At 49.2% G+C, this 27501-nt stretch overlaps 2 long non-coding RNA genes across 2 annotated transcripts in view; one reads left to right on the top strand and one right to left on the bottom strand.

The window, feature by feature from the left end:
- The window catches only part of LOC109272400 (uncharacterized), a 16384-nt gene extending 3818 nt beyond the window's left edge, over positions 1 to 12566 (bottom strand). Inside the window, exons 1-2 of the long non-coding RNA XR_008417717.1 lie at positions 11645 to 12566; positions 10978 to 11123 (exon numbers count right to left, since the gene is read on the bottom strand). This is a non-coding gene — a long non-coding RNA (uncharacterized LOC109272400). The remainder of the gene's footprint in view (positions 1 to 10977; positions 11124 to 11644) is intronic.
- On the top strand, positions 7402 to 27501 carry LOC109272397 (uncharacterized). The gene is made up of 2 exons (XR_002082447.2): positions 7402 to 8108; positions 24642 to 27501. It is a non-coding gene; the product is annotated as an uncharacterized LOC109272397 (long non-coding RNA).

Raw genomic sequence — 27501 nt, 5'->3', positions numbered from 1 at the left:
TCTATAAAACGGGAATCATAGTCAGAACAAGTCTACTCCGTAGTTTTCTGCAAGGATCAAGTGAGTTAATAGATATAAAGCACTTAGAATGTTTACAGGCCACCATCTCTTATCTGAAACCCTGATGTCTCAGGGCCCTCGTGTGTTTTGGGATTTTGGAAGCTTTTGGGTTTTAGAAAGCACACACCAGGGGCGCCTGGCTGGCTCGGTCAGTGAAGCGTTTGACTCTTGATCTCGGGGTTGTAAGTTTGAGCCCCACGTTGGGTGTAGAGATTACTTAAAAATAAAGCCTTAAAGGGGCGCCTCAGTGGCTCAGTTGGTTGAACATCCGACTCTTGATTTTGGCTCAGGTCATGATCCCCTGGTCGTGGGACTGAGCCCCACGTCAGGCTCTGCGCTGAGCATGAAACCTGCTTAAGATTCTGTCTGTCCCTCTGTCCCTCTTCCCAGCTCACACTCTAAAAAAACAAGATAAAATCTTTTTTAAAAAAAAGACAAAGCACACACCTTATGTTATGTAACACACCAGTGGGGTCTGGGTTAGCATCCCATAATTAAACACATTAATATTTCTGCAGAAAAGAATGTATGAATATTTATACATGTGCTCAGGTTAGATTTGGGGCACCAAATGAATTTTGGTACTAACCTTATTTTGTTCAGAATTTCTTGGATTCAGAAGTACGGGGAAGGAGTCGTAGACGTGTACAGTTTGCTGGTGTTATTATTATTATTATTATTATTATTTTTGAAAGAGAGAGCACAAGCAGAGGAGGGGCAAAGAGAGAGGTAGACAGAGGATCCCAAGCAGGCTCCCCGCTGTCAGCACAGAGCCCCACGAGGGCTCAAACTCACCAACCATGAGATCATGACCTGAGCTGAAATCAAGAGTCAGATGCTTAACCGACGGAGCCACCCAGGTGCCCCTGCTGGTATTATTGTTTAACGGACATCTGGTGTAGCTACCACACAATTGCTCCTTAAGGACAACTCAGGCTTTTGTGCCCAAGGTCCTCACTCATTCCTGAAGCTTCCTAGTGGGGTCTTTCTGCACCAGCAGCTGTGAAGGGACATTCTCTTTTCTTCTTTCTCTACCCAGACCCTCAGTGTAGTAATTTCTCTCTGTTCCTGTCAATATGCGGATGGTGGGTGGTTGTTGGCGATAGTGGCAGCTGGATGCAAATTCAAGTCCCCAAGCACCTTCCTGGGTCTGAGCTGGGGAGCCCGCTGGGCCCCGGTGGCCAGAGCAGGGGCGTGGGTGGTGGTCATCAGCGTGGAAAAGTCACGAGCAAGCTGAGCTTCCGGCAAAGCGGCCATGGGTTCCGTGGGTCTGGTCTGGGAGGTGATATGGTAAAGCCAAAGAAGGAGTCACGGCCCACCAGCAGCCCCTGGGCATCCACAAAATCACCACCAAAGGCACTGATTTACTTGCAGAAAAGTGTCAGAGGAGACTAGTTGGGGCGTGTCTGGGAAATGCACTCCGGGAAATGCATGCTTGGAGGGTTACTAGGGAGTTACAGTGACTTCAAGGAGCAGGCGAAGCCCCCCAGCACAGCCACTGGGAGAGGGCTCGCCTCCAACGGCTCTCCACCCTTCACAGAGTGCCCTCCCCGCCCTCCTGACGCACACATTCCTGGCACAACGGCCTCGACAGGGGATTATTTTGCAGATTGTTTCTTTCTGGGTGTGATTGTCTGGGAAGGAAAATTGGCTTCTGCGTGTTTTCAGTGGAGCTTTGGCAACCAGGGACGTGGGCTCTTTCCCAAGAGGGACAGAGAAAGGGAGGATTGGGGTCAGGCCTCCAGGCCAGACGCAGGTCTAGCCCCTTGGGGAAGGCGCCTGATTTTGCCCGTAGGGCATTTCTGAGCCTTCTGCAAACTGGAATCAGAGCAGTCATGGTTCCCCCATCTTTTCACACCCTCCACTACATGGGGTGCCCCCTTCCCTTCTTTGCCACTTAGCTCCCCCTTTACCCCCAAAGGGCCCTAGACTTTGAACCTCTCCCTCTTTTCTCACTTCCTCTCTGCTCACAAGTAAAGAACTTAAGAAAAAATCCTGGACCAGGAGCCGTGAGACTTCAGTCCAAGTTCAGCTCTGCCCACCAATACACTGTGACCTCGAACTGGTCCCTTGTCTTCTGTGTGCCTCAATCAGGAAGACTGAGGTCAGGGATCAGGTGAGCTAGAAAATCCCAGCCAGGCTGAAAGGGGCAGCTTAACGTTGCCGCGTGGAAAAGTGAGCCCAGTGCTATCCGATTTCCGACTTTTCGGAAGAAGCTGTATTAGAATAGGTTGCCATAACAAGCAGCCCCAACTTTCAAGGCTTTAAAATTCCTAAGGCATGTATCCTGGTCCCACCACAGTCCAGCGTGGGCCAGCCACAGGTCCTCCCCCTGCCCACTCCTTTTGTCTGGTGGCTCAGCCACCGCCTAGGGCCACTCCCCAGGTCCTCCCCTGGACCCCTGCTGTTCATTCCGCGGCCTCCGTGCCAGGCGGCCTCCCGCAGGAGTCTATCGGTGAGGCGGCGGCCTCCCCCTCGTTTTGCACTAGCACAGCTCATTCCACAAACATCTACTGCATGCCTACTCCACACCAGGCCCCACGACAGGGAAGGAGGACGTGAGAACACCCAGGAAACCCTTCCTTCCCTTGAGGAGCTCACAGCTGTTTTGACCTCTGGGTGGAAAACAGTGTTGGATTTTTAAAACTAAATATTAGAGCTATTTGTCACTGTGTTACATTTTAGCAGTGGCCCAGTCCTTAATCGAAAAGAAGGACTCCCGGGGCACCTGGGTGGCTCAGTCGGTTGGGCGGCCGACTTCGGCTCAGGTCACGATCTCGCACTCTGTGAGTTCGAGCCCCGCGTCAGGCTCTGTGCTGACAGCTCAGAGCCTGGAGCCTGTTTCAGATTCTGTGTCTCCCTCTCTCTCTGACCCTCCCCCGTTCATGCTCTGTCTCTCCCTGTCTCAAAAATAAATAAACGTTAAAAAAAAAAATTAAAAAAAAAAAAAAAAAGAAAAGAAGGACTCCCTGAGGGGGAAATTCTAGGCCTAATGACTGCTAGGGAGGGCCCGGGCAGAGTCCATGGGTGGGAATGTCCCTTCCAGGCTCTAGGGTTCAGTGTGTGGGAGAGTTCAGGCAAGTGCTTTGCCCTGGCCTCAGCCTTCACCTCTGTGAAATGGGGAAAGGGATCTATCTTAGAGGCTGTAGGGAAATAAGAGAGCCACGTAGCACAGCTGATCACGGTGCAGAGAACACTGGAGATGCAACCCCCGCCCCCGGCCCCGGCCAGTCCCCAGCGACCACTGTAGTGAGTCAGGGCTGACTGTTTTGGGGCAGGCAGCATGTCAGTGTCAACCTTAATTCCCAACCAACATTTTCTGGGTGTGACCCTGGGCCAGGCCCTGGGGACGTGTAGTGAGAAGGTCTGGCCCCGATGACAGGAACTTAGAGTCCTGGGGCAGCTGCCTTGTGACTTCTGTGGGTGTGAGGCTGGCCCTCACCTGACCCCTCACGGGTGTGAGCCAGCCCTCGCCCTCAAAGCGAGAGGCGGATGGGGGAATGCACGCGGATTCCAAGTCACTTGACTGTAACAAGCAGGTTGATCATCTTGGTGGATATCAGCAAGGCAGCGTCAGAAGCCCAGGGGTGAGGCCCCCTGGGCCGGGGGTTGGGGAGCATTGAGACGGCAAAGGAGGAAGAAAAGCCTTCTGCTCTGGCCTCGCTTCACAAAGGCGATGTTGCCACTTACTCTGGGACCAGAGCACTTCTGCTGGTCGAACACCACCAAGGTGCGGCCATAAGACCCAATTTATAGGGGGCGCCTGGGTGGCTCAGTCGGTTAAGCATTAGACTTTGGCTCAGGTCATGATGTGAGTTCGAGCCCCGTTTCTGAGCTCCTCTCTCCCCATCTCTCTGCCCCTCCCCTGCACGTGCTCGTGTCCGACTTCGGCTCGGTCATGATCTCACAGTTCGTGAGTTCGAGTCCCACGTCGGGCTCTGTGCTGACAGCTTAGAGCCTGGAGCCTGCTTCGGATTCTGTGTCTCCCTCTCTCTCTGACCCTCCCCCGTTCGTGCTCTGTCTCTGTCTCAAAAATAAACGTTAAAAAAAATTTTTTTTAATATTAAAAAAAAACCCATATTATAGATGAGGACATTGAGGTGCATAACGATGAGGCCAACTTTCTCAAGTCTATAGGGCTGCTAAGGGGTGGCCTGGAGATTCAAACCCGGGTCGACACTCTCTTCTGTGCTTCACAATGGTGCCCAGGAGGGAGATTTCTGTTGAGGGTCTCAGAGGACCTCCTCCCTGAGTTCCCAGTCAGCTGTGCAGGACCGAGGAAGGGAAGCAGGCCGGCTAGGGCTCTGAGGGATCCGGCAAGAAGTATATTTCTCTGTCCGCGGTGTGCGGTTCATCTGGGAAGCTGAGGTTACTTCCTCCCTCCCTTTCTCCCTCCCCTCCTTCCTTCTCTCTTCTTCCTTTCTCTTTTTTTCTTCCTCCCTCCCTCCCCTCCCTACTTCCTTCCCTCTCTTCCTCCTTCCTTCTTTTCTTCCTTGTCTCCCTCCTTCCTTCCTTCCTTCCTTGCCTCTCTCTTCCTTCTTCTTCCTTCCTTCCCTCCCTCTCTTCTTCCTCCTCCTTCCTTCCCTCAATACTTCCTTCCCTCCATCCTTTCCTCCCCCCTCTTCCTCGTCTCTTCCTTCCTTCCTTTTCTTCCTTCCTTCCTTCCTTCCTTCCCTCCCTCCGTTCGTTCGTTAGTTCCTTCCTTCCAGGTGGATTCCCAGCCCTGGCAGTTACTATCTGGGTGACCCTGGTAGGTCACTTCAGCCTTCTGAGCCTATGAGTCTACTGTATACCAGGTACTGCTCAAAATATACTGAGGGCAAACAGTGAGCTAGACAGACTTGGTCTCCAGCATCCTGGGGCAGCGAACTGGCTCTGGAGGCCTCCTAGAAGAAGCGATGCTCGAGGTTCATGGGGTGGGCATGGTGGGGATCTCGTGCTGCAGAGGGGTGGAAGGGGATTTCTCGGGCTTACAGTGAGACTCACAAAGCTTAAGCTCTAGAGCCCCTCACTTGCCAGGCGACTTCCAGTGACCTGGGAGGGGCCCCAACAATGCACACTCAGGATCACATGCTATTGTAGAGTCCGCCAAAGCAAGCTATTTTCACTGCAATTAAGAATGCTGCCTCTCCCCTCTCCAACTTCCTCCCTGTCACACTTCCCCTCCTTTTGGGTATCGGGGGAGCTGCTGTGGCATTTTGGGTATCTAGCTAAGGGGAAGCTGTCACAGAATACTGACATCGATGAAAATAAAAAATAATAAAACTCAAACTACACCAACACAAACAGGATGTGGACAAGAAACTGGTTGAGAGGTGACATCGATGCAAATAATTTTTAAGGTTGGTAATCAAGGAAACCTGCAAGTCCTGAGATCCTCTATGATCCTTGATCTCGAAGTTTTTCGAAATTTGACAGTAATCCTAAGACCTTTGACATTACCAATAATGACTTGTGAAGTTGAAGGAACTTTTTGAAACTACTGACAACGGGGGAAAAAAACTTTGGGTCACCTGTGCTAAAGAAAACTAAGTTATCTTCTTATTCTCTCTAAAGAAAATGTCACATGAAGAGATTTCCCCAAAAGTATATAACCAAAATGTAGGAATAAAGGTATTATGGCAGCATATCAGGTGATTAACATAAATATTATATTGTTTTTCTGGACATTGTGTAGCATTTATGAACTTTTTAAATTTTGTTGTGGTTTTGTTTCTCATTCTAACTATTCACATTTTTGTCTGATTTTGGGGGGTTTTTTCTTAAAGAAAGTCTCCAGCTTTATATGTGTCAGGCCCACAAAATCTGATGCAATTCTATGGAGAGGATACAGCATGTACAAAGGCCCAGTGGTAGTGGGGTGGGAACTTTGCTGTGTTTAAGGAATAGAAGCACAGAGAGGACAGGCAGAGGAGGAGAGGAAGGTATTGCCCATAACCCTGACTTGACCTCTCACTGGCTATGTGGCCAAACAGGGATCTCCAGAGAGATCAAGGCCAAACAAAGGACCTCATAAGTCTTTCTTCAACCTCCTACCAGTGCAGGAATCCTCTCTCTGACAGCTTCCCACTGACTCTGGCTCTGCATACCCCCTGGGATGGGAAGCTCACTAAAATCCTATGCTATCATAACTCAAAACTCTGATTGTGGGAAGTTCTTTTGTCAAGCTGACCACTAACTGCCTTCAGTTCCCTCTTGGGTCCTCATCTTCCCTAGGGACCCAGAAATCATTGGTTACTGCCAGCTTCTTCCCATTTCTTTTTTTATTTCAAGAGAGAGAGAGAGCATGAGTGGGGGTGGGGAGCAGAGAGAGAAGGAGAGAGAGAATCTCAAGCAGGCTCCGTGCTGTTGGTGCAGAGCCCGATGTGGGGCTTGATCCCACGACGGCAAGATCATGACCTGAGTCAAAATCAAGAGTAGGACGCTCAACCAACTAAGCCACCCAGGTGCCCCTTCCCCATCTCATTACAGCTCTGCAGACACCGGAGGGCAGTGTTCAGGTTCGGTTCTTGCCCAGTATAACCTGGCTTCCTTCAGACGTTCCTTCTATGACTTGACTTCCAAAGTCTTTCTCATCCATCATCTCAGTGATTCCTTAACCACTCACACATATACAATGATGATGATGATAGCTAACACGAGTTGAGTGCACACTATGTACTAGGCTCTGTGTCGGGTGTTGCTTATGCCTAATCCTTAAGGCAAATCCTAGAAAACAGGTAGTCATAAAGCCCATTTTACATAGGAGGAAATCAAGGCTCAAAGAGACTAAATAACCAGGTTAGGTTACAGAACCCATACAGGTGGTACAAACAGATTCTTTGACTTCAGAGCTCATGCTTTGGATCACCACATTAAATGACTGGAATGGGAGGGGAGGTGCCTGGGTGGTTCAGTCGGTTAAGCATCTGACTTCAGCTCAGGTCATGATCTCACGGTGTGTGAGTTTGAGTCCCGTGCTGACAGCTCAGAGCCTGGAGCCTGCTTCAAATGCTGTGTCTCCCTTCCCCCTCTCCTGCTCATGCTCTGTCCCTCTCTGTCTCTCAAAAACAAATTAATTTTAAAATAATTTTTAAAAATTAAAAAAAAAAGAAACAAAAAAATAAATGGCTGGAATTAGGGGGTTCCAGTCTGTGCAGATGAGAATAATTCTGTTTCAAGGCTGTAACGTGGACATTCTGTCTATGTTTTTAGTCTGCTGACCTGTCCAGTACATTGTGGGTGGACTTGCCTTATATATTGTGTGACCCAATATATAAATCAATCCGTCTTCCCCACCTTCCCCTTCACTCTGTGTATACACACACACACACACACACACATACACAATCTTCTACTGGTTCTGTTTCTCTGCGGAACCTAGCCTGACAAAGGTCCTGTCTCCCTGCCTTCTGACTGCATGTGTCTTAACGAGGCATCTAAGATCACCAAGTCCAATCTGCATAATAGTATCCATTAATGGGACCAACGTGATTTCTGTGAGATGGCGAGACAGTCATGCAGAGCCTGGGGACTGACCTACTGCTGAAGGAAGGTGGTGATGGTGAGCTGCCATCCCTGCCCGTGAACTCAAACCACTCTGGTAGGAGAGGAAGAGCCCTGAGTATTCTGCTAACCGTGTCACATTGGGTCAGTTGCTTCCCTTCTCTGGGTCTCAGTTTTCTCCTCTGTAAAACGAGAGGGCTGGGATAGATGACCTTCAAAGACCCTGCCACTCCTTCTCACCCTGAGCTGGTACAAATAACCAGAGCTTTCTGTCTTACCTGCTGCAGGATACTGACAATCTGTCAGTTTCTCTCACCCTCTGTTTTCTTCCTGGAGCGAAATCGCCCATGACCTACCTCTTAGTGTGACTATGCAGCTAATGTGCAGTAAACACCGAGATTAAGGGCACTGGCTTTAGCAGGTGGCCAAACTTGACTTTGAGTCTGAGATCCACCACCACTTGGCTCTGAGGACTCCTTGAGCAATCACCTCACTTCACCTCTCTCAGCCTGTGACCTCACCTGCTGAACAAAGACTAACGTGCCGACCTTGAAGGACTGAAGGTGAGATCAGATCCTGACTATACTTTTTTTTTTTTTTTTTGAGAAAGAGTGCATGCACACACGTGTAAGTGGGGGAGGGGCAGAGAGAGAATCCCGGGCAGGCTCCTCGCTAAGCATGGATGTCAGGATCCAACCCAGGACCCTGGGATCATGACCTGAGCCGAAATCAAGAGTTGTATGTTCAACCGACTGAGCCACCCAGGCACCCCTGAAATTAGATCCTGATTATAAAGTGCTCATCACATCTTAGGTACCTGATGAGTTTCTAGGCCTCTTTCCTCCCTGAATCCCTGTGTTCACAATCTTTCAAAGCTTTAGCCTCCTCAAAAAGGAATAAGGAACCCTACTGGGTGCTGTCCTAGTGACTTCACATACTGCTTTAATTTACTGAAAGTTACCTGCTAGACAAATAAAGGTTCACAATCATCTTTTTCCACTAGGGAAACAGGAATAAAAGGATTCTGTAGGGCAGCAGAGTGAGTCTAGGTAAAGGACACACACTCTATTCCCTTAAGTAGTAGGGGGGCCAGGAATGGGCCAAAAGAGCAGAGGGGAGTGCCTGAAAACTGATTATTCGGGGCCTCTGGCATCCTGTGCTCTCTGGGGCCCCTCCTGGGAGGAGAGGAGTCAAGTTTGTGCAAAGAGAGACTCACAATAGGAAAGGCACCAGGGCTGGAGGTGCCCTGCAGCCTGCCCCAATCCCTCCTGGCTGGGGAAGGGGAGATCTGCTCACCAGACACCTGACCCTGTGGAGGCCCCGCCCAGCCTCAGCTGGGCCCTGCTAAAGGCCAGCTGCACCTGGTGGCAGTGATCTCAGAGCAGGGGCTGCTGAACCCAGCTGGGTACAGCCGGGGACAAAGTAGGAAACAGCCTGCCATTGTGTTCCCTCTTCCCCTGCCCCTATCCCCGGTCCATCAGGGAGTCAGGGAGCTGAGCCCCCAGCCGCCAGCTCCTTACAAAATGACCAGACCACCATTCACACCTGCTGGGCCCTGCATGCTGTGCTGAACAGGCTCCACTCTGGCCCAGGACCCTCTAATGGCCTGCAAGGGAGGGGGGGGGAGGGGAGAGGGACTGGCAGATGGCCACCTTCACTTGACAGGTGAAGAGTAGGGCCCAGAGTAGGGCCAGTTTATGTGTCCGCCTCCTCCACCAGACTATGAGCAACTTGAGGTGAAGGACTAGGTCTTGATCACTGGGTCATTCATTCCAGGTAGAGGAAATAGGCAAATGCAAAGGTCCTGAGGCAGAAATGCACGTTGGAGAACCATCTTGGTCAGTGAGCAGAGTAGTGAGAAAAATTACAGGTGAGTTGAAGAAGTGAGCTCTGACTGGAACACGTGAGGCCTTGTAGACCATGAAAACAAGTCTGGCTTTTATTCTAGTTGCCAAGAAATTCACTGAAAGATGTCTGCTCTGAGAGTAGATACTGCAAATAGCCAGAAAGATAGTAGCCTCATGTTCTGGCATCCAGCATGGGTAGCAGACCGTTACCTGGTCAGTCCCAGAGAGTGTGACCGTGTTCTGATGTGGAAGCACCAGGGGGGCCCTCCCCCTGCCCAGGAGCCAGAGAATAATACTTCAAAAATAAAAAATAAAAAAACACTAAAAAACATTTTTTAAAAGGGGCACCTGGGTGGCTCAGTCAGTTAAGCATCCGACTTCAGCTCAGGTCATGATCTCACAGTTCGTGGGTTCGAGCCCCGCATTGGTCTCTGTGCTGACAGCTCAGAGCCTGGAGTCTCCCTCTCAATCTACCCTCCCCCACTTATGCTCTTTCTGTCTCTCTCTCTCAAAAAATAAACATACATTAAAAAAATATTTTTAAGGGGCGCCTGGGTGGCTCAATCGGTTGGGCGTCTGACTTAGGCTCAGGTCATGATCTTGCGGTCCGTGAGTTTGAGCCCCGCATCGGGCTCTGGGCTGACAGTTCAGAGCCTGGAGCCTGTTTCGGATTCTGTGTCTCCCTCTCTCTGACCCTCCCCTGCTCATGCTCTGTCTCTCTCTGTCTCAAAAATAAATAAAACGTTAAAAAAAAATTTAAAAAAATATATTTTTAAAAAAGAGGAAGTGGCATTGCAGGCAGAGGAAACAGCAAGTGGGAATCTCGGAGAAGACAGAAACGTGGGGGGGATTTGGGGACCATAAGGAGTTTAGTGCACTTAGACGGTAAGATGCAACCAGGGGGTGTCTGGGTGGTGGGGGACAGCGGGGTGGCCAGCAGGGGTGCGGGAGCTCTGAGGCCTGCGTCAGATTCTTCCACTGCGTTCTGTTGTATGGTAACCAGTCCCTCCATGCTGGGCACTTGGGTTCTTTCTAGTTTTCCCCTGTTAGAAACAATGCTGTGATGAACATCTTTGTCCACACACCTCTGTGCACATGTATGATTATCTCCGTACAGTAAAGATAGGAACACCTGAGGGCTTCCCGGTGGACAGGTTGGAGCAGATTCTGTTTGCCAAACCAGTCCTGGTGCTTTTGGACAGCACTTTGCCGGGTGTCTGCTTGAAGGGTCCTGGACAGGGAGACGCTGGGAGAAGGCCTGATGGAGCGATAGAGAGCCCTGACTGTGACCTCTGGCTGCCCAGGCCAGGTAAAGGGCAGGGAGGAGCCCCCCGGCCCTGGGCCCCACCTGTCCTGTTGCTGTACATTTATCTGTCCAGCTGTCCTGGTGCCCCAGCTCCTGGCTCCTCCCAAGGAGGCGATAAAGGTACTTCAGAGGCAGGTCTTCAAAGTTGGGGTACCAGATGCAGAGTTCAAACCCTTCACTCCTCAGGGAGAAGCTCAGAGGTTTTGTGTTCCCTCCCAATTGTGAGTCTCCCCACTAGGGGGGAGTTTTGTGGTGAGAATGTGTCTCAGGCTCTCCTACCTGCTTCGATGTGGGTTTTTTCTCCTTCGCCTGATGTGTGGGAGTCATTCAGCTAATTGTTCTGTAAGTAGCTGCATATCCAGTATATCCAGTGTCTGGGAGGAGGAGAGTTCAGGATCCTTCTACGTCACCATCTTGAGCCAGAACTACAACGGCAAAAGCACTTCTACATTGAGCATGGATCTGGGTTCAAATCACAGCTGTACCACTGAAGAACTGAGTGACCTTTGGGCCAGTTACTCAAACCCTCAGAACCTCAGTGTTCTCATCTGTATAACAGGGGAAATAACCTAGCAGGGTTACTTTGGAAGTGAAATGACATTGACAAGTACCTGGCCCATGGTCCAGCTCTCAGTAAATGGTGCTGTATATTTCCATCGTCATCGTGGGTCTCCAGCCTTTTTTGAAAGACCCACAACAGCTTTATGGGGATAAAATCTACATGCCTGACAATGTACTCGTTTAAAGTGTGCAATTCAATGGCTTTTGAGTATATTTCTCACAATCACTTTTGCAACCTCTTCAGCATCCCCCAGACCCATTTGTAGTGTTCCCATCTCTCCTGCTGATTTCCCTCCCCCTCCAGCCCTAGGCAACCCCAGTTAACTTTCTATGTATTTGCCTATTCCGGACCCTTCAAGTAAATGGAATCATACAAAATGGAAACCTTGCACAGTCTTCTGTGACAGCCTTCTTTCACTTAGCATAATGTTTTCATGGTTCATCCATGTTTAATCAGTGTTTCATTCCCTGGTATTGCTGGCCAATATTCCCCTGTGTGGAAAGACCACGTTTCATAGATCCATCCACGAGCTGAAGGACACTTGGATTGTTTCCACCTTTCGGCTCTCATGAATAATGCTGCTGTGAACAGTTACGTGTGGATGTACGTTTCATTCCTCTTGGGTATATACCCCAGGGTGGAAATGCTGGGTCATAGGGTAGCTCTATTTTTAACCTTGTGAGGATCTGCCAGACTATTTTCCAAAGCAGCTACACCACCTTACATTCCCACCAGCAGTATATGAAGGTTCTAATTCCTTCACATCCTTACCAACACTTGTTACTGTCGGTCTTTTTTTATTTTTAGCCATCCTAGAGGGAGTGTAGCCGGATCTCACTGGGGTGTTGGTGTGCTTTTCCCTGATGGCTAACATCTCCATCTTTTTCAATGGAATCTGCTTTGTTTCCGGGGACAGGTAAATCCTGGGACACCCTTTTCCCAGTATGGAAACACTAACGTGTCCCAAAAAGAGGGAAAAAAAAATCTTATATGAAAAAAAAAATGTCCATGACGAATTCATAACACTCCTTAGGCTTGCTCTTCCATAAATGACTGTTTCCTTGTTTGGGGACATGGGGTAGTTTCTAATTTTCTTCTATTATCTTCAATATAAAGACTGGTTGTCACATGGAAAATGCTTACAATAAGTAAACAAAAGCAGGCTGAAAAAATACCCAGTTCAGTCATCATATCTGAAAACAACGTATGTTTGTTAATTCATTCAAATGCGTTTTGACCAACGTGCTGTGTTCCAAGCCTCGAGCTAGCTGACAGATGCACAAGGCTGGGAAAGGAACAGCAAAGATGTAAATACCACTGGGTAGGGGTGATGGGGGCCCCGGTGATAGATTCCCCACCCTTCCCCATCTCTATTTCCCAAACTCCCTGGACTATTGTTATGGTGCCCTTGCAGTGATAAAATTGAGGGAAAGAAGAAATAACTATTGATTTAAGGGTGATGGGAGAACCATTTCTTTTTTTAAAAAAGTATTTATTTTTGAGAGAGATAAAGAGAGAGTGAGTGGGGTACGGGCAGAGAGAGAGGGAGAGAGAGAATCCCAAGCAGGCTCCTCACTGTTTGCACAGAGCACAACTCGGGGCTCGATCCCACAAACTGTGAGATCATGACCTGAGCCAAAATCAAGAGTTGCACGCTTAACTGACTGACCCACCCAAGCATCCCACAGAAGCATTCCTTGAGCCAGATCCTTCAAACCTACCATTTTATAGAATCTCCACGCAACTTGGGAGGCTAACAATACAGTAGCTAATATTTTGGCACTTACCACATGTCTGGCAAGGGGTTCCCTTCCGCTATGGTGGTCTGTCTTTCCACATTACCCACACATGTGCACAGCTGCACATAAACTCATGTTCACACTCAGATCCGCGCCTACAGCCTTGGACATACCCAGGAGCGTTCATGCCACACCTAGACTCACATGGGCACTTACGTGCAGGACTGCTCATATCCACAGGTATGCGCATGGGCACATGTGTACGTGTGAGCTATGCACACACACATATGCATGTGCATAGAGGCCATACACTTTTGGACTCATGTCTAAGAGTGGGAAAAGGGGTGCAGATAAAGGGCCCAAAGTCCAACTTACCCTCAAAGCACCGTCTGCTGCTGGCAGGTGTGTGTACAGGACTGGGTGAGGCAGGGACAGGTGGCTATAGGCTCAAAGGGCAGCAATGACCTTGTGCCAGAAACCAAGGGCCACCCACTAACTTCTGGACAGCAACTAGAGGGCCTCATCTGCTGGGCAAATCCCCAGCTGGAAGGCCTGAACTGAGACCCTACATACAGCCCAACCCTGTGCCAGGAGCTCCAGGGACTGCAGAAAAGAAGACACCATCCAGGTCCTCCAAAGGTCCCCAAGGAGTTGAGAAGACAAGATTCACATGTAGAGGAGGCCTCACATAGCGGTCAACGGCAAGCATTTTAGCGACAGCCTTCCTGGATTAGAATCTTGATTCTACCATTTACTGGCTGTATGACCTGGGCAAGTTAGTTAACTGATCGGTGCCTCAGTTTCCCCATCTATAAAATGGGGAAAATTCTAGTGCCTACCCCTTGGGTTGTTGCTTAACGAGTACTAAATAAATACATCTTTACAAAATAAGCTGTTCTGGGCAAAGGGGGTTTGGGGGTGAGGGACAGGCACTGAGTAGCAAGAAATTCCTCAGGACCCTGGCCCTGTGTCCTACTAGCTGGGTAACCTCGGACAAGTCACACAACCTCTCTGAACCTTAGAGCTCCTTGTTTGTAAACGTTGCACAAACATTCTTGATCACTAAAACATATTTATTGAGGACCTACCATGTGCCATGCATAGAGAAAATAACAGGGAGAAAGCCAGACGGTCCCTGTCTGCATGGAGCCTACAGGGCTACATCTGTGACTGTGGGACACAGCCAGAGATGGACAGTAGGGCTTTGGGCATGGTGACAGGGCTGCCTTTCCATTTACTGAAGCTCAGGTTTGGGGGGTCTTTGTGAGCCAGACCTAGGGACACAGGATAATTGCCAGGCTCTTAGATGGCCCTGGGGTTCTCTTCTGAGCCCAGAAAGCCCTCACTCTTACCCCCTTGGGAGCTTGGGGGCCGGCTTAGCCAGGGTCATAGCACTGGACAAGTCTGTGACTTCTGGTGCCCTCTAGTGGGCAAGGAATGAAAACCTCTGGATCCCTCAGGGACCTGGGAGCCCATCTTGTGGAAGTCAACTGCTCCTGCTGCTGCTAATGATGGTGGCCACACAAGTGCTGACCATGTGCAGGCACTTTGACACCTAATCTCATGTAATTCCCACAATAGCTCTCTCAAGGTGGGGACCATCATTACTACTTGATATATATAATCTGAGACTTGGGAAAATGACTTACCAGGGGCATGTAGCTGGTTGGTGGCAGGGCCAGGAGGTAAACCCTCGGTGCTCATAGGAGAGAGCATCATCAAGGAAGCCTTCCTGCGCCATGTGACAGCCCTGTGTGGTTGGACACACGGCAGGTTCACACCCCCCACAAGACCCTTGGAGAGGGGCTCTACAGTGCATTCACCCGATTCCATATTTGATACATTTTGCAACATGAAGACACTTTAGTTGTAATTGGTTGAGACTACTGTCTCTACTCCACTGTCTAGAATGTTTTCATAATCACAGGTGATAAATATACATTAATAATTCGTTTGACACATTTTGTTAAACGAATGAATGGATGACAGTGGAATGAATGAAGTAGCATTTAGTTCACTCTTGAAGGAAAGAGGCGATTTTCATGGATACTTCTCAGGCAGTCTAGGGTTACCCTCCACAGGGCAAACTTGGGCCATGGTGGTCTTGAATGTCAGAGTGACATTCAATCTGGACTGCTTTGGCAGGCAGTGGGGGCGCTATGGGAGGTTTTAGAGCAGAGGAAGGATTTGGGTGTAATCGTCAATTAAGCAGAAGCTGAATGTCAGATAAGAGGAAGGAGCCTTATGGCAGGGTGGCGGCGGGTGGGGCACAGACTGCCTCTGGTAAAACTGCCCTCAGCCAGCACCACCAACTAGCGGGTGCTCAGGTGATGGGATCACAGGGGTCCCGTCCATCACAGTGCTCCTTTCTACAGCATCCCTGGGAGACAGAGCCCAGGCTAGGAGAGACCAAAACCTCGGTAGGTGTTCAGCCTGGATTTGTTCAACAGTTTGGTGCGCCCAGCCCAGTGTGGGAGAAGGTTGGGGCCCTGCCCAGGTCAGGCATGGGGTCTAATGGGTGTGAGGGTCCCAGGCATTACGGCATGTCCCAGTCTCTTGTTTTGAGGTGAGGCGGCCATTCCACAGAATAGGAAACGGGAGCTGGCGAGGCAGGGGTGGACCTATAAATGTCCAGCTGTCCCTCTGCCTCCTTTACTAGGCGCCGCGCTATACCTTCCCTCTCCTCCAGGAGTAGAAATCAACAACCCCAACCCCCAGCTACCGTGTATTTAGAACTTGTTTTGTGCCACACCCCATTAATGTCCTGTCACTTGATTGTTCCTCCAGCAAACCTCAGATTCAGAGGAATGGCTAACTATTTCCGTTTTACAGATAGGAGCTGGAGATCCCAGAGAGGTGAAGTTGCTTACCCAGGTCACACAGCAATAAGCGGTAGAAGCGAGACAAAACCAGGCTCCCGAGGCAGCCCCCCGAGTCCCCCCCCCCCATCTGCCCGGCCTCCTGTGCTGGTTTGAGCTCAGGTGCAGAAACTCAGCACTGCCAGCAGAGGGAGACACGCCCTAGAAGATAAGCCCGGCTTCCCAGAGCTCTGGCCACTGGGATTCTCCCTGCGGGGAACAGCCTGGCTAAGGCTACTCTAGGATTCTGAAATGCCTGGCCTTGGGCGCCCCCTTAGTCCCAGGTTCAGGTGGGGCCTGAGGAGCACGGAGACGTGTGCAGGGGAGTGTAAAACAGCTGAGGTGAGCCCATGGTTCACAGAAAAGGAAACACAATGGCTTTTAACATAGAAAAAGAGGTTTCGCTCACTCCTAATAAGTGAAATCTGTGTTAAATCCACAAGCCGGCACTTGTGATGTATTAAATTGGCCGCTGTGCAGGTGAGGGTATGGAGAAACGTGCCCTCATACATTGCTGATGGGTTTAAAACTTGGCTCATGGAAGGCGATCTGGTAATAGCTATTGAAACTGCAAATCCGCATGCATCCAAAGGGCATGGAAAATACAAGAATCGAAAGACTCGTACTAGACGTGCATTATTCAATATGGCGGCCACCAGCCACACCTGGCTGCTGAGCGCTTGAAGTGTGGCTGGTTCCGACTGAGATGAGCTGTAAGTATAAAATACACACCAAATTTTGTCAGTATGAAAAAAAAAGTAAACTAATTCCTTAATAGTTTTTTTATATTGATGTTGTGTTGTGATGAAATGTGTTGAAATGTATTTTTGATAGATGGAGTTAAATCATTTTTCAAGTTATACTTGTTCTTTTTTACTTTTAAAACATGGCTGCCAGAAAAATGTTAAATTACATAGGTGGTTTGCATCTGTGGCTCATATTTTTTTCGTAGCAAAATACACATAACATCAAATTCATTATCGAGGCCATTTCTAACTGTACAGCTTAGTGGCACCAAGAATGATCACGTTGCTGTAAACACGTGACCACCAGCCACATCCGGAACTTTTTCATCTTCCTGTATAGAAACTCTGTCCCATTAAACAACAGCTCCCCGTCCCCTCTTCCCAGGCCCTGGAAACTACCATTCTAGTCCCTGCCTCTCAAAATTTGACTGCTCTAGTCTCTCCTTCATATAAGGGAATCCTACAGTATTTGTTCTTTTGAGTCTGGCTCATTTCACCTAGCATAACGTCTTCACGGCTCACACGGTGTCCAAGTGTCCTTCCTTTTTAAGGCTGAGCAACAGTCCATTGTGTTTACGTACACATCTATTCATCAGCCGATGGACATTTGGGTTGTTTCTACATTTCGGCTGTTGTCAATGCCGCAATGAATGTTTATGTACAAATATCTGTTCGAGTCCCTGCTCTCAGTTCTTGAGTATATCCTGTAGTAGATTTTACTGGACAGCACTATACTAGAAATTTCCATAGCAGCACTATTTGAAATGCCTCCAGACTGGGAGCTGCCCAAATGCCCATCAGCAGCGGAGCGGCGAAATAGATTTTGGTATATTCACACGGAACGGCACAGTAATAATGAATGAACAGGCGCACGCAGTGTGGATGGAGCTCACGCACAAAGCAACACATGTGCTGTGAGTCCACTTGCACAAAGTTCAAAAGAGGCAAAGCTAACCTGTGATGTTAGCAGTCAGGGTGATGGCTCCTCTTTGGGGGCTGTGAAGGGGCTTCTGAGGGGCTGGCAGTGTCCTGTTGATCTGGCACTGGCTTCAGGAGTCTGATTACTTTGTGAAAATTCACCAGCTAAACTCTCAGTTTTGTGTATATGTCAGGCTTCTGTAAGAAGTTCTAGAAAAAAAAAATGCATATACCCTTTGATCCAGTGATCCTAGTTTTAGGAATTAAACTACAGACATATTTTTCACATGTGTGGAATAAAGCAAGTACAAGGTTCTCCACTGCACTTTCTCATCATAGCAAAAAACTGGAACATCTCAGCTCACACCCACTAGGATGGCTATTATCAAACAAAACAAAACAAAAACAAAAATAGAAGCTCCTGGCTATCTCAGCCAGTAGAGCGTGCAACTCTTGATCTCAGGGTTGTGAGTTCAAGCCCCATGTTGGGTGTAGAGATGACTTTAAAAAATAAATAGAATCTAAAAAAAAAAAATGAAAATAAGAAGTGTTGGCAAGGATGTGGAGACTGTGCACTGTTGGTGGGAATAGAAAACAGCATATCTACTGTGGAAAACTATGGCAATTTCTCAAAAAATTAAAAATAGAATTACCATATATCATCCAGCAATCCCATGTCTAGGTGAATACCCAAAAGATTTGAAAGTAGGGTCTTGAGGGGTGCCTGGGTGGCTCAGTCAGTTGAACATTAGGCTTTGGCTCAGGTCATGATCTCACGGTTCATGGGTTCGAGCCCCACGTCGGGCTCCACGCTGGTGGTGTGGAGCTTGCTTGGGATTCTCTCTCTCTCTCTCTCTCTCTCTCTCTCTCTCTCTCTCTCTCTGCCCCTCCTCCACTCATGCTTTCTCTGTCTCTCTCAAAATAAGTTTTTAAAAAATGTTTTAAAAAATGGCTAAAATGGCAAATTTGATATTATGCATACTTAACCACAATTAAAATTTTTAAAAAGGGAGGTGTCTATAAGGTAAGAAAAATACTCAAGATACTGTGAGTAATAAAAGTCAAGGGGGAGAACAGAGTGTAAGGAATGTTTCCATTTGTTTAAGATATCAAACTGTTAAACAGAAGACACAGAGATAGGATAGAAGTGACCTTCCAGACCAGATTACCATGCACAAAGGACTAACAAAGAAAGTGGGCAAGGACCCGTCTTCGCCCCTCATGACTTAGAGAAAGTTAAGGCGGGGGCGGGGGGGGGGGGGGCCTTGGTGAGGTGCTGTGCAGGAATGGGGTGCAGCTCAGGCCTGAGGGACCCCCGCCTGAGATAGCCAAACAGAGGCGGCACCTCCATATGTTGGACTAGAGACTAGGAGAGTTTCTGGACCAGTTGGGGGCTGAGGTGGGGGGAGGGGGGTCCGTCATCTTGGGTCCTATCCCAAGAAGTTGGAGATGGGTGTGGGATTCCTAGGGCTGAGCAAGGAGTGGCAGGGGACTTGGTGCATCCACCAAGGTCAAGGGTAAGAGGAGCCCGCAGCAATGGCCAAATTCATGAAGCCCACGACAGTGTCCCATGATGGAAACATGGGACAGCTTAAAATGTCTGCTGGCTAGAAATAAGTCAGTCAGAGAAAGACAAATATCATATGATTTCACTCATATGTGGAATTTCAGAAACAAAACAGATGAACATAAGGGAAGGGAAGCAAAAATAAGATAAAGACAGAGAGGGAGACAAGCCATAAGAGACTCAAATAGAGAACAAACTGAGCGCTGCTGGCCGGGTGTTGGCTGGGGGGGGGATGGGCTAAATGGGGGACGGCCATTAAGGAGGACACTTGTTGGGATGAGCACTGGGTGTTATATGTAAGTGACGAATCACTAAATTCTATTCCTGAAATCACTATCATACTATATTTTAACTTGGATTTAAATTAAAAAATAATAATAAAATAAGACAAAACAAAACAAAACGTCTGCTGGTTAGAACACTGGACGCCAGCCAGGATGGCGGCAGCTCAATTAAGACCCTTCCTCTCCCCTTACCACCTCCACCCAGCCCCACAAGCAGGGGAGAGGAGGAGGGATGGAGAAGGCCCCCACCCCACCTTCCCCACTGTGGGAAAGAAGCCGGGGAGACGGTCTAAACCCAAATCAAATTGGGAATTTCCCTGAGTATCCTGACTGGATACAATTTGAGTGGAGACCATGTTTGGGACTGAAAGTGACGGCAGAATTGTCTCTATCTAAAAGCTGCTGAGACAACATGACTCCATTCCATGTGCCCTCCCATTCTCCAGGGCCCTGGCAGAGGAAGGGGGGGGGGGAGGGAGGGAGAGAGGGAGGGAGAGAGGGAGAGAGAAGGAGAGAGATAAGGAGGGAGAGAGGGAGAGAGATAAGGAGGGAGAGAGGGAGAGAGATAAGGAGGGAGAGAGGGAGAGAGAAGCTGCAGGGTCTCTTAAGGGCCTGCCCAGAACTAGCACGAGGTTGCTTCTACCACATTCTATTGACCAAAGCAACACCCAAGGCCAACCCATCTTTGAGGGAAATAAAATCTACTTTTTGAATGGAGGAGCTAGGTCAAAGTCACATTGCAAAGGGACGTAGGAACAGTGAGGGATGGAGAATTGGGCCCACTTTCTTAACCAGTCTCTCAAAAAGACCTTGCTTCCCTTGCAAGGGAAGCTGGGAAATGTAGGCCAGCTGCAAGTCCAGAAAGAAGAAGCAGGTCACCGGTTCTGCCGTACCCGCCCCCTCCTCTGCTGGTGCATTTCTAGGCACCTGCCTACTGTGCTCAGCCCAGCAGGGTGGCTTAGCGAGAGCCTCTATTCTCAGATATGGAGGTCCTGACTTCCCATTTGTGCGACCACACACTTCTGCTCTCAGGAGCTCCATTTTCTCATCTGGAAAATAGGGATATAACAATAATAATTGCCTCCCATTGACATGAGGATGATGAAAGCACTCTTCAATTCATGAAAGCCTCAGACTTTGCAAAGAACCGGCTGACACTGTGCTTTCAAAAGTGTTAGGTAACTAGAGGACACACGAAATCAAGATATGTGTGCAGACCTGGGGAGATGTGTTAACAGTGGGGGTGGGGGGAGCAATCAGAGGAGCTGTGGCAGGAGAGGTTCCTGCAGCCAAACTTTGACAGGTGATGAGCAAAATCGGAATAGACCCAGGAGACAAGGAAAAGCACGGTAGGGAGAAAGAATAGCACATGCAAAGGTGTGGAGGCTGGAACACACGTGGCATGTTGAAAGGTCCCATGCCTCACTATTTAAAGCAGAAATTCCCCAAGGGTGGGATGCTGGCTGGGCTAGGGGCTGACGCACACTAACATGCTTGTTCCTTGGCAGGGCAGGTTCTAAAAAGGGGGGGGGGGTGAAGAATGAGAAATTGAAAACAGATCATTGGGGAGAAAAGTATTTCAGGCTCGAGACAACTGTCTTTGCAGCCTCTGGCTCCTATCCCACCCATTCCCTGGCCCTGACGCAAGGCTGGCTGGAAGAAGGTGTTTCTCCTGGGATTGTTCAAGCTGAGGGCCTTGTCGGCAGGAGGCTAAAGCCTACCCCGTTCCTGTCTGGGTGCCAAACTCTACACCAGGCTTAAATGGACCCACAGCCTGATGGCATACCTGAAGCCATGTGAAATGCTCCCTTGATTCTCCCCTCAAGATACGTTCTGTTATTGTCCCCATTTCCCAGATGAGTAAACTGAGGCTTAGAGAAGTTAACTGGCTTACCCACAGCCACATGCCCAGCCAAGGGTGAATCTGACCAATTCCATTGCCTTATCCTGGGCCTAGGGTGCAGGTAGAGTAGGGAGATGTTTAGAACAGCAAGGAAGAGCATTCCATGGGGTACAGGATTTAGTGTGTGAGGTGGTACAGTGCAGGGAGCAAGTGTTTGACTCAGAAGTCAGATTTTGGGGGCTGTTTGTTACAGCAGTATGACTTAGCCTATCCTGACTGATACAAGTCATGAGAAACAAAGTTACACGTCCTTTAAAAGGTTACAGCTTACTGTCTTCCTCTCAGAAGCAGCAATTAAAAAAAAAATAGCAACTAATTTTAAACTTTGACAAAGTACATGTAACATAAAATTTGCCACCTTAACATTTGAAAATGTACAGCTCTGTGGCATTAAGCCCATTCACATGGTTATGCTGCCATCACCACCATCCATCCCCAGAGCTCTTGTCGTCCTGTGAGGTTCAAACTCTGTTTTGAATCTGTTTCCATCAAACATGAACTTCTCCTTCCCCTTCCCCAGCCCCAGGCCACCACGCTTGTACTTTCTGTCTCTATGCACCTGATTACTCCAGGTACCTGAACGTCCTCATGGTTCATCCATGTTGTAGCCTGGGTCAAAACGTCCTTCCTTATCAAGGCTGAGTAATATGCCGTTGCACGTACATTTGTCATTCACTCACTCAACCATCTCCCATGGACACCTGGGTTACTTCCACATTTTGGCTGGTGGGAATAATGTTATACATAGGGGAGCACAAAAATCCAGAGCCGCATTATAAAGCAAAGTTGTCGGGGGAGATACGTGCACTGACCAAGACGCCAGGAGACTCCAGGCCTCCGGATCCACCACTAACTTGCCGTGTCGCTTTGGGCACATGGCTTTCTGCATCCGATTCAAATTCTCCTCGCTTCGCTGCCTACCTCACGGTAGCGTGCGGAGACCCGGTGGGACCGTGCCGTATGAACGCTCCCTGCAAAGAGAAGCCACGAGAGACTGTTATTGCTGTTACTTAGTGGGCTGAGGGTGATGATTTCCCAAAGGCATGAGTCACTAATGGTGGAATTCTAGGCATCAGGAGACACAGTTCTGGGCAACAGAGACCAGATTCCACACAGAGCAGTGACCCTGACCCTGAGCCTGCTAGGGAGCCACACCCTCTCTCCTTGGCCACTGGCTGTTGTGAAGAAGCAGTCAGTGAATGTCATATCACATGGTCCTTAGGGTGGAGCCTGCAGCTCTTATTGCCTCACATGATTGTTAAGGAGGCCCATAAAGGGTGATACACTTGCCTGGAGCCACACAGCCAGAGAGCAGTGGAAGCCAGACTAGAACTCAAAGCTCCAGACTCCCAGCCCTACACCACCCTGCCTACCATGCAACTCTAGGAAGAGGGTCTAGGGACTGAGCTCTGGAAGAGCAGTTGGGGCAGGGAGAGAATGGGGGCCCAAGTGGCCTCACAGGGAAGGGGGAACTTTCTTCTTTGGTATCATGGAGATTGACCTAAGAACCTCTCAACTTACAGCCCTCTCCGTACTTTCCAAAATCCTGAGAGCACTCGTGATAACAATACTTGCTACTATTAATTGAACCCTTCCTAAGTCTCAGGCTTAGAGCTGAGTACCTCACGTGCTGGTCTCCTTCATCCCTCCAGTGAGCTAGGAACCAGTGTTATACCATCCAAAAGCCCCCAAACCTGAATTCAATGGCATTTTCCAGGTCATAAAATGCGAAAAGCCCAGAGCTGGCTTTGAACCCAGGGCAGCGTGCCTGTGGTATCTGTGTACTGAAGCGCAATGATTTACTGCTTCGGCTGAATTCTGTAACAGTTGTGAGGTCAGGGGTGGGGGTGGGGGAGGGCTGACTTCACCCATTGCTCAAGCGGGAAAACTGAGGCTTGGAGCAGATTAGTGGCATGTGGACAAGAGGAGGAGTCAGGGCTGGGTCAGGGCAGGCTTCTGTCCAGCACATCTGCTCCGGGGAGGACAAAGCTCTTCTAGGAGTGCTGCGGCCCCTGTCAGACCTAAGCAGGATGGGGAGGGGGTAGCGATGGAACCTATGTGGGCCCCCTCAACCCAGCAATAACGACAGCCAGCACTTAAGGAGCGCTAACCAGGCTCACGGTCTTCAGCTTGACACCTCCTCTGGATTATTTCATTTCGTCTCCACCCACGTTGAAGGAACTCACCTTCCTCTCCTCCCTTTGTAGATGGGAACGTTCAGGTTCAGGGAGGTGAGCTCACTTGTCCAGCTGGCCAGGCTAGAAGGTTGTGGAACTGATATGTGAAAGTCTGGCCTTTTACCCACCCTGCAAGATCCCCTCCCCAAGGAGAGGAGAGAGCAGCAGCCCAAGTAAGCCCTGCACAGCCCGCCAGGACTGAGGCTCAGGAGATTCCATTTGCCAAGGGTCCCCAGGTACGCTGTTCTCAGAAACCCATATTCCTCAAGCGGAGCTATCATGCATGGTGATTCAACAGCCCCCCTTCCCCGCCGATTCTCTGCCGTCCACAGGATAGAGGATCCACGGGGTGTGGGCCCGAGGGCTGAGCCAACAGAGGGGCTGGTGACAGCAGGTCGGCCCAGGCAAATTTGGCTACCTACAGAAGCCTTCCCCTCTCTGTATGTGCCGCTCTCAGCACTGGCCGGGGAGGAAGGCAGCGTCTCCCAGGCCCCATCCTTTCGGGGCCCTTGATCCAGCTCAGATCCAGAAACGACTGCCCATTCTCTTTCCTGCCTCCGGCCTTCTCTCTAGAGCCTTGCCTTTGCTCTGGGATAGGGGTGGGCAATGTGTTCAAGAAGTCTCTTCTCCAGCCCCAGGGGCTAAGCCATTCAAGATTCTCCAGTCCCCGTGGCTCGTTTTCAGGGACGGGCTTGTGTATCGGCTGGGTTAAGTCATGCTAGCCGCTGTAACAAATACCTCCAAGATTTCAGTGGCTTTCCACCACGTTTGGTTCTTTCTCACATGCCCGTATGGGAAGTCTTAACAGAAACATTTTGATCTGTACAGCCATTTAGGGACAGAGACCCTCCCTTCCTAGCTTGTGATTTGGCCTTCCTCGTCCTTATTCAGCAGGTAGATGGGGAAAGACGGCAAGGATCGTAGGCCAGACCTGAAAACGATGTATTTCTGCTCATATCCCATTGGCCAGACTCGGTCACATGGCCACACCTAACTGCACAGGGGGCTGGGAACTGTAGCCTGGCCGTGCACCTAGAAAGATGGCTATCAGTGAGCCCTAGCGGACTTCCATGGGACTATGACCCCGTTCTCATGGAGGAGACACAAAGTCTGCCAGGGGGTTCTGAGGAGGGCTTGCCTCGATTATAAGAAGCCGTGTAGGGAGACGTTCCTCTCTTCTTCCCTTTAGGTGGTTGCATGAGGATATGATGTCTGAAACTTTGGCAGCCATGTTGAGACCATGGGGAGCCATGCCTGAGCCCTAAAGCCAACACGTGGAAGACGCTGGCGCTGAAGTACGGGTCCCGGATGACATCACTGAGCCTCTGAACTAACCACTCCTGGAACGACCCAGCCTGCAGAGTGCTTGACCACAGAGGTCTCTACTGTGGAAGTCAGGAGCATCAGGGTATTCTACTATTTGCAGTCAAACCTCCTGACTGACACTCAGGAGTGAATGCTGGAAACAGCCGGCCCGTCGCACAGGCTGTTGTGCTTATTTTAGGGGAAAGGGTGGGGAAGGTGCAGCAGTTTGAACACAAAATGAGCAACTACTTATGTGCCAGGACCCTGACACATGTAGGGTCTATGTGGGGATAAACTGCCCGGATTCAAATCTTGGCTCCATCACCTCAGCAGCCCGTGACCTTGGGTAAGTCACTGAACCTCTCTGCCACAGTTACTCCATTCCTAACATTGGGGTGCTTTTAAATATTCCACCTACTCGGTAGAGGATTAAATGTCCAGTTCATGTAACCAGTCTAGCACATTATCAGTAAACGTGAGCTTAAAAATCCTGACCAGACCCTGAGGGGTATGAGGAATATTAACCCCATTTAAGAGATGGGGAATCTGAAGTTCAAGGAAGTGAAGTCTAAGAGCATACAAATAAGGAGAGACAGAACCTGGATTTGAACCCAGGTCGAGTTGAGCACCTACAATGTGCCAGGCATTGTGGCAGGTGTTTAGTTACATTAGCCCATCGGATTTGCACAGCAGCCCTGCATAGGAGGTGGTGCTGTTATTATTTATTCCTACTATTTATTCCCATATCACAGAGGTAATGAAAGTTGCCTACAAGTAGGGTCAGGATGTCAGCATTTGAACCTAGGCCTGGGTCCAAGCCCTTATTCTCTCTACCATTTATCAACCTCCCTCACAGGGACCCACAGACTATGATAGTAGACCCTCAGGCATCGGAGGAATAAGACACTTGGCCCCCACGGCTGTTCAGGGTCTCCTGAACTCATTCCCCAAAGCTGGCTGCCAGTTCAGCCTATCTCCAAGGTTGTCCCGGTGATGGCTATACCCTTGCTCTGCCAGGAAAACCAGGACCTGAAGCAGAAAATCCTGAGAGAGGCAATGCTTGGCTCACTTTATAAAGCAGAACTTTAGGAGCTGAACCGTAACGGAGTAGGCTGCCTTGGGGTGAGCTCCTTGGTCCTGGGAGAATACAAGGAGAGATTGGTGGTCAGTCTTCTCCTGTGAAGGTTTTAGAGGCAGTTCCTGCATGGAAAGATACTGATTCGAAGACCTTCCAGTTTTGAAAATCTGTGATCGTGAGACTCCCAGATTCTGATCTAAGACCACACAATACTCAGAATCTAGGGATCTAAGATTGTGTGCCTTTGCCCCCCTGCGTTTTCTGTCCCCACTTCAGGCTGTTGGACTGTGACTCAGGGAAGGGATATTCCAGTGAAAGCAGAGAATAACAACTTTTTAGGTTTCAAAAGCCCCCCTTCCTCCCCAAAAGACCATTCGTAAAGGGACTTGGGGCATAGTGAGTACATCATGAGTCAGAGAAGGGCAGGCTTCCCTGCTTTCTCCAACCTTTGGGATGGTGGCTGTTCCATCCATCTGGGTCCTGGAGTGAGGGGACATGAAGCCGGCGGCCGGGGACCTGAGTACAAACAAAACCTGAGAAACAAGGTTTTGGGGGTGGTTGTTACTGCACTGTGACCTGGCTGACCCTGACCGATGCACATTCCTTCCCCTCCCCCTTCGCCTCCTCCCAAATAAGAGAGCTGGGAAGGGAGCCAGAGAAAAAGCTACGAGTGAACATTTTTTTAATTTCGTGGGTCAACATGACCCCAGACGGTTCTGAGGAATCCAAAAGTAGAGCGAGGAAGGTATCAAAAGATGAAACGATCACGTGGCCTGTGTAAGCCAAGAGGGCCTGAGACACCCTCACACTGAGACACAACCACAGGGAAAATGCACACACACGTGTGTGTGTGTGTGTGAGAGAGAAGAGCTGGGGAAGAAAACAAACTGATCAAGATTGATTTTCTGCCCACTTGTGAAGTGGGATGTCCTAACAAACATTCAGGATAGATTAATTTCCTGCTCTTCTGAATTAACTGAGATTTGTACCTGCTACCCATACTCCTAAAATTTCATAATCCCCGGAGTCTTGGATTCTGGGCTTTTACCATGACTCCTTCCCCAGGTGGGAGGTTGTAGGTACATGGACATGACAGCAGCCAGGTCTGGAAACCAGAAGACCTGAGATCCGCTCTCAAACGTCACCCTCCCAGGGATGCCTCCTCCGGCTCGAAAACGGAACTCTCTCTGCCACCTGGGCATTCCCCATGCTGCTTCCTTTTTCTCCAAAGCACTAGCATCAACTGACACACTGTATATTTTACTTACTCATTTATTGTCTATTTCCTCCACTTGACTGTAAGTTTCAAAAGGGCAGAGAGATTCCTTCCTTCCTTCCGTTCTTTTTTCTATCTCCTTTCTTTTTTTCTTTCTCTCCTCCTTCCTATGTATCTATAAAATACTTCAAACCTACAGAAAAGCATAGAAAACATATAATGAACACTCATTTGCTATTTGCCCATCCCCTAGGTTTAACAACTGTTAAAATTTTACTCTATTTGCTTCATTTTTGTTTTGGTACCAGCGTTTCCTAAGTAAACACTATTCATCATGATACTTCCTTTTTAAAAGCTTGAAACCAGAGGGTTTTGTCTCTTGTATTCATTGCTTTATGATTTACTGCCTGGAAGTTGGTAGGCCTTCAGTAAATAGCTGTTGAATCCTCA

Source organism: Panthera pardus, unplaced genomic scaffold, assembly GCF_024362965.1.
Source record: "Panthera pardus isolate Hobbes unplaced genomic scaffold, ASM2436296v1 HiC_scaffold_25, whole genome shotgun sequence".
Lineage (NCBI taxonomy): Eukaryota > Metazoa > Chordata > Mammalia > Carnivora > Felidae > Panthera > Panthera pardus.
This window is presented reverse-complemented; position numbering and strand designations above follow the sequence as displayed.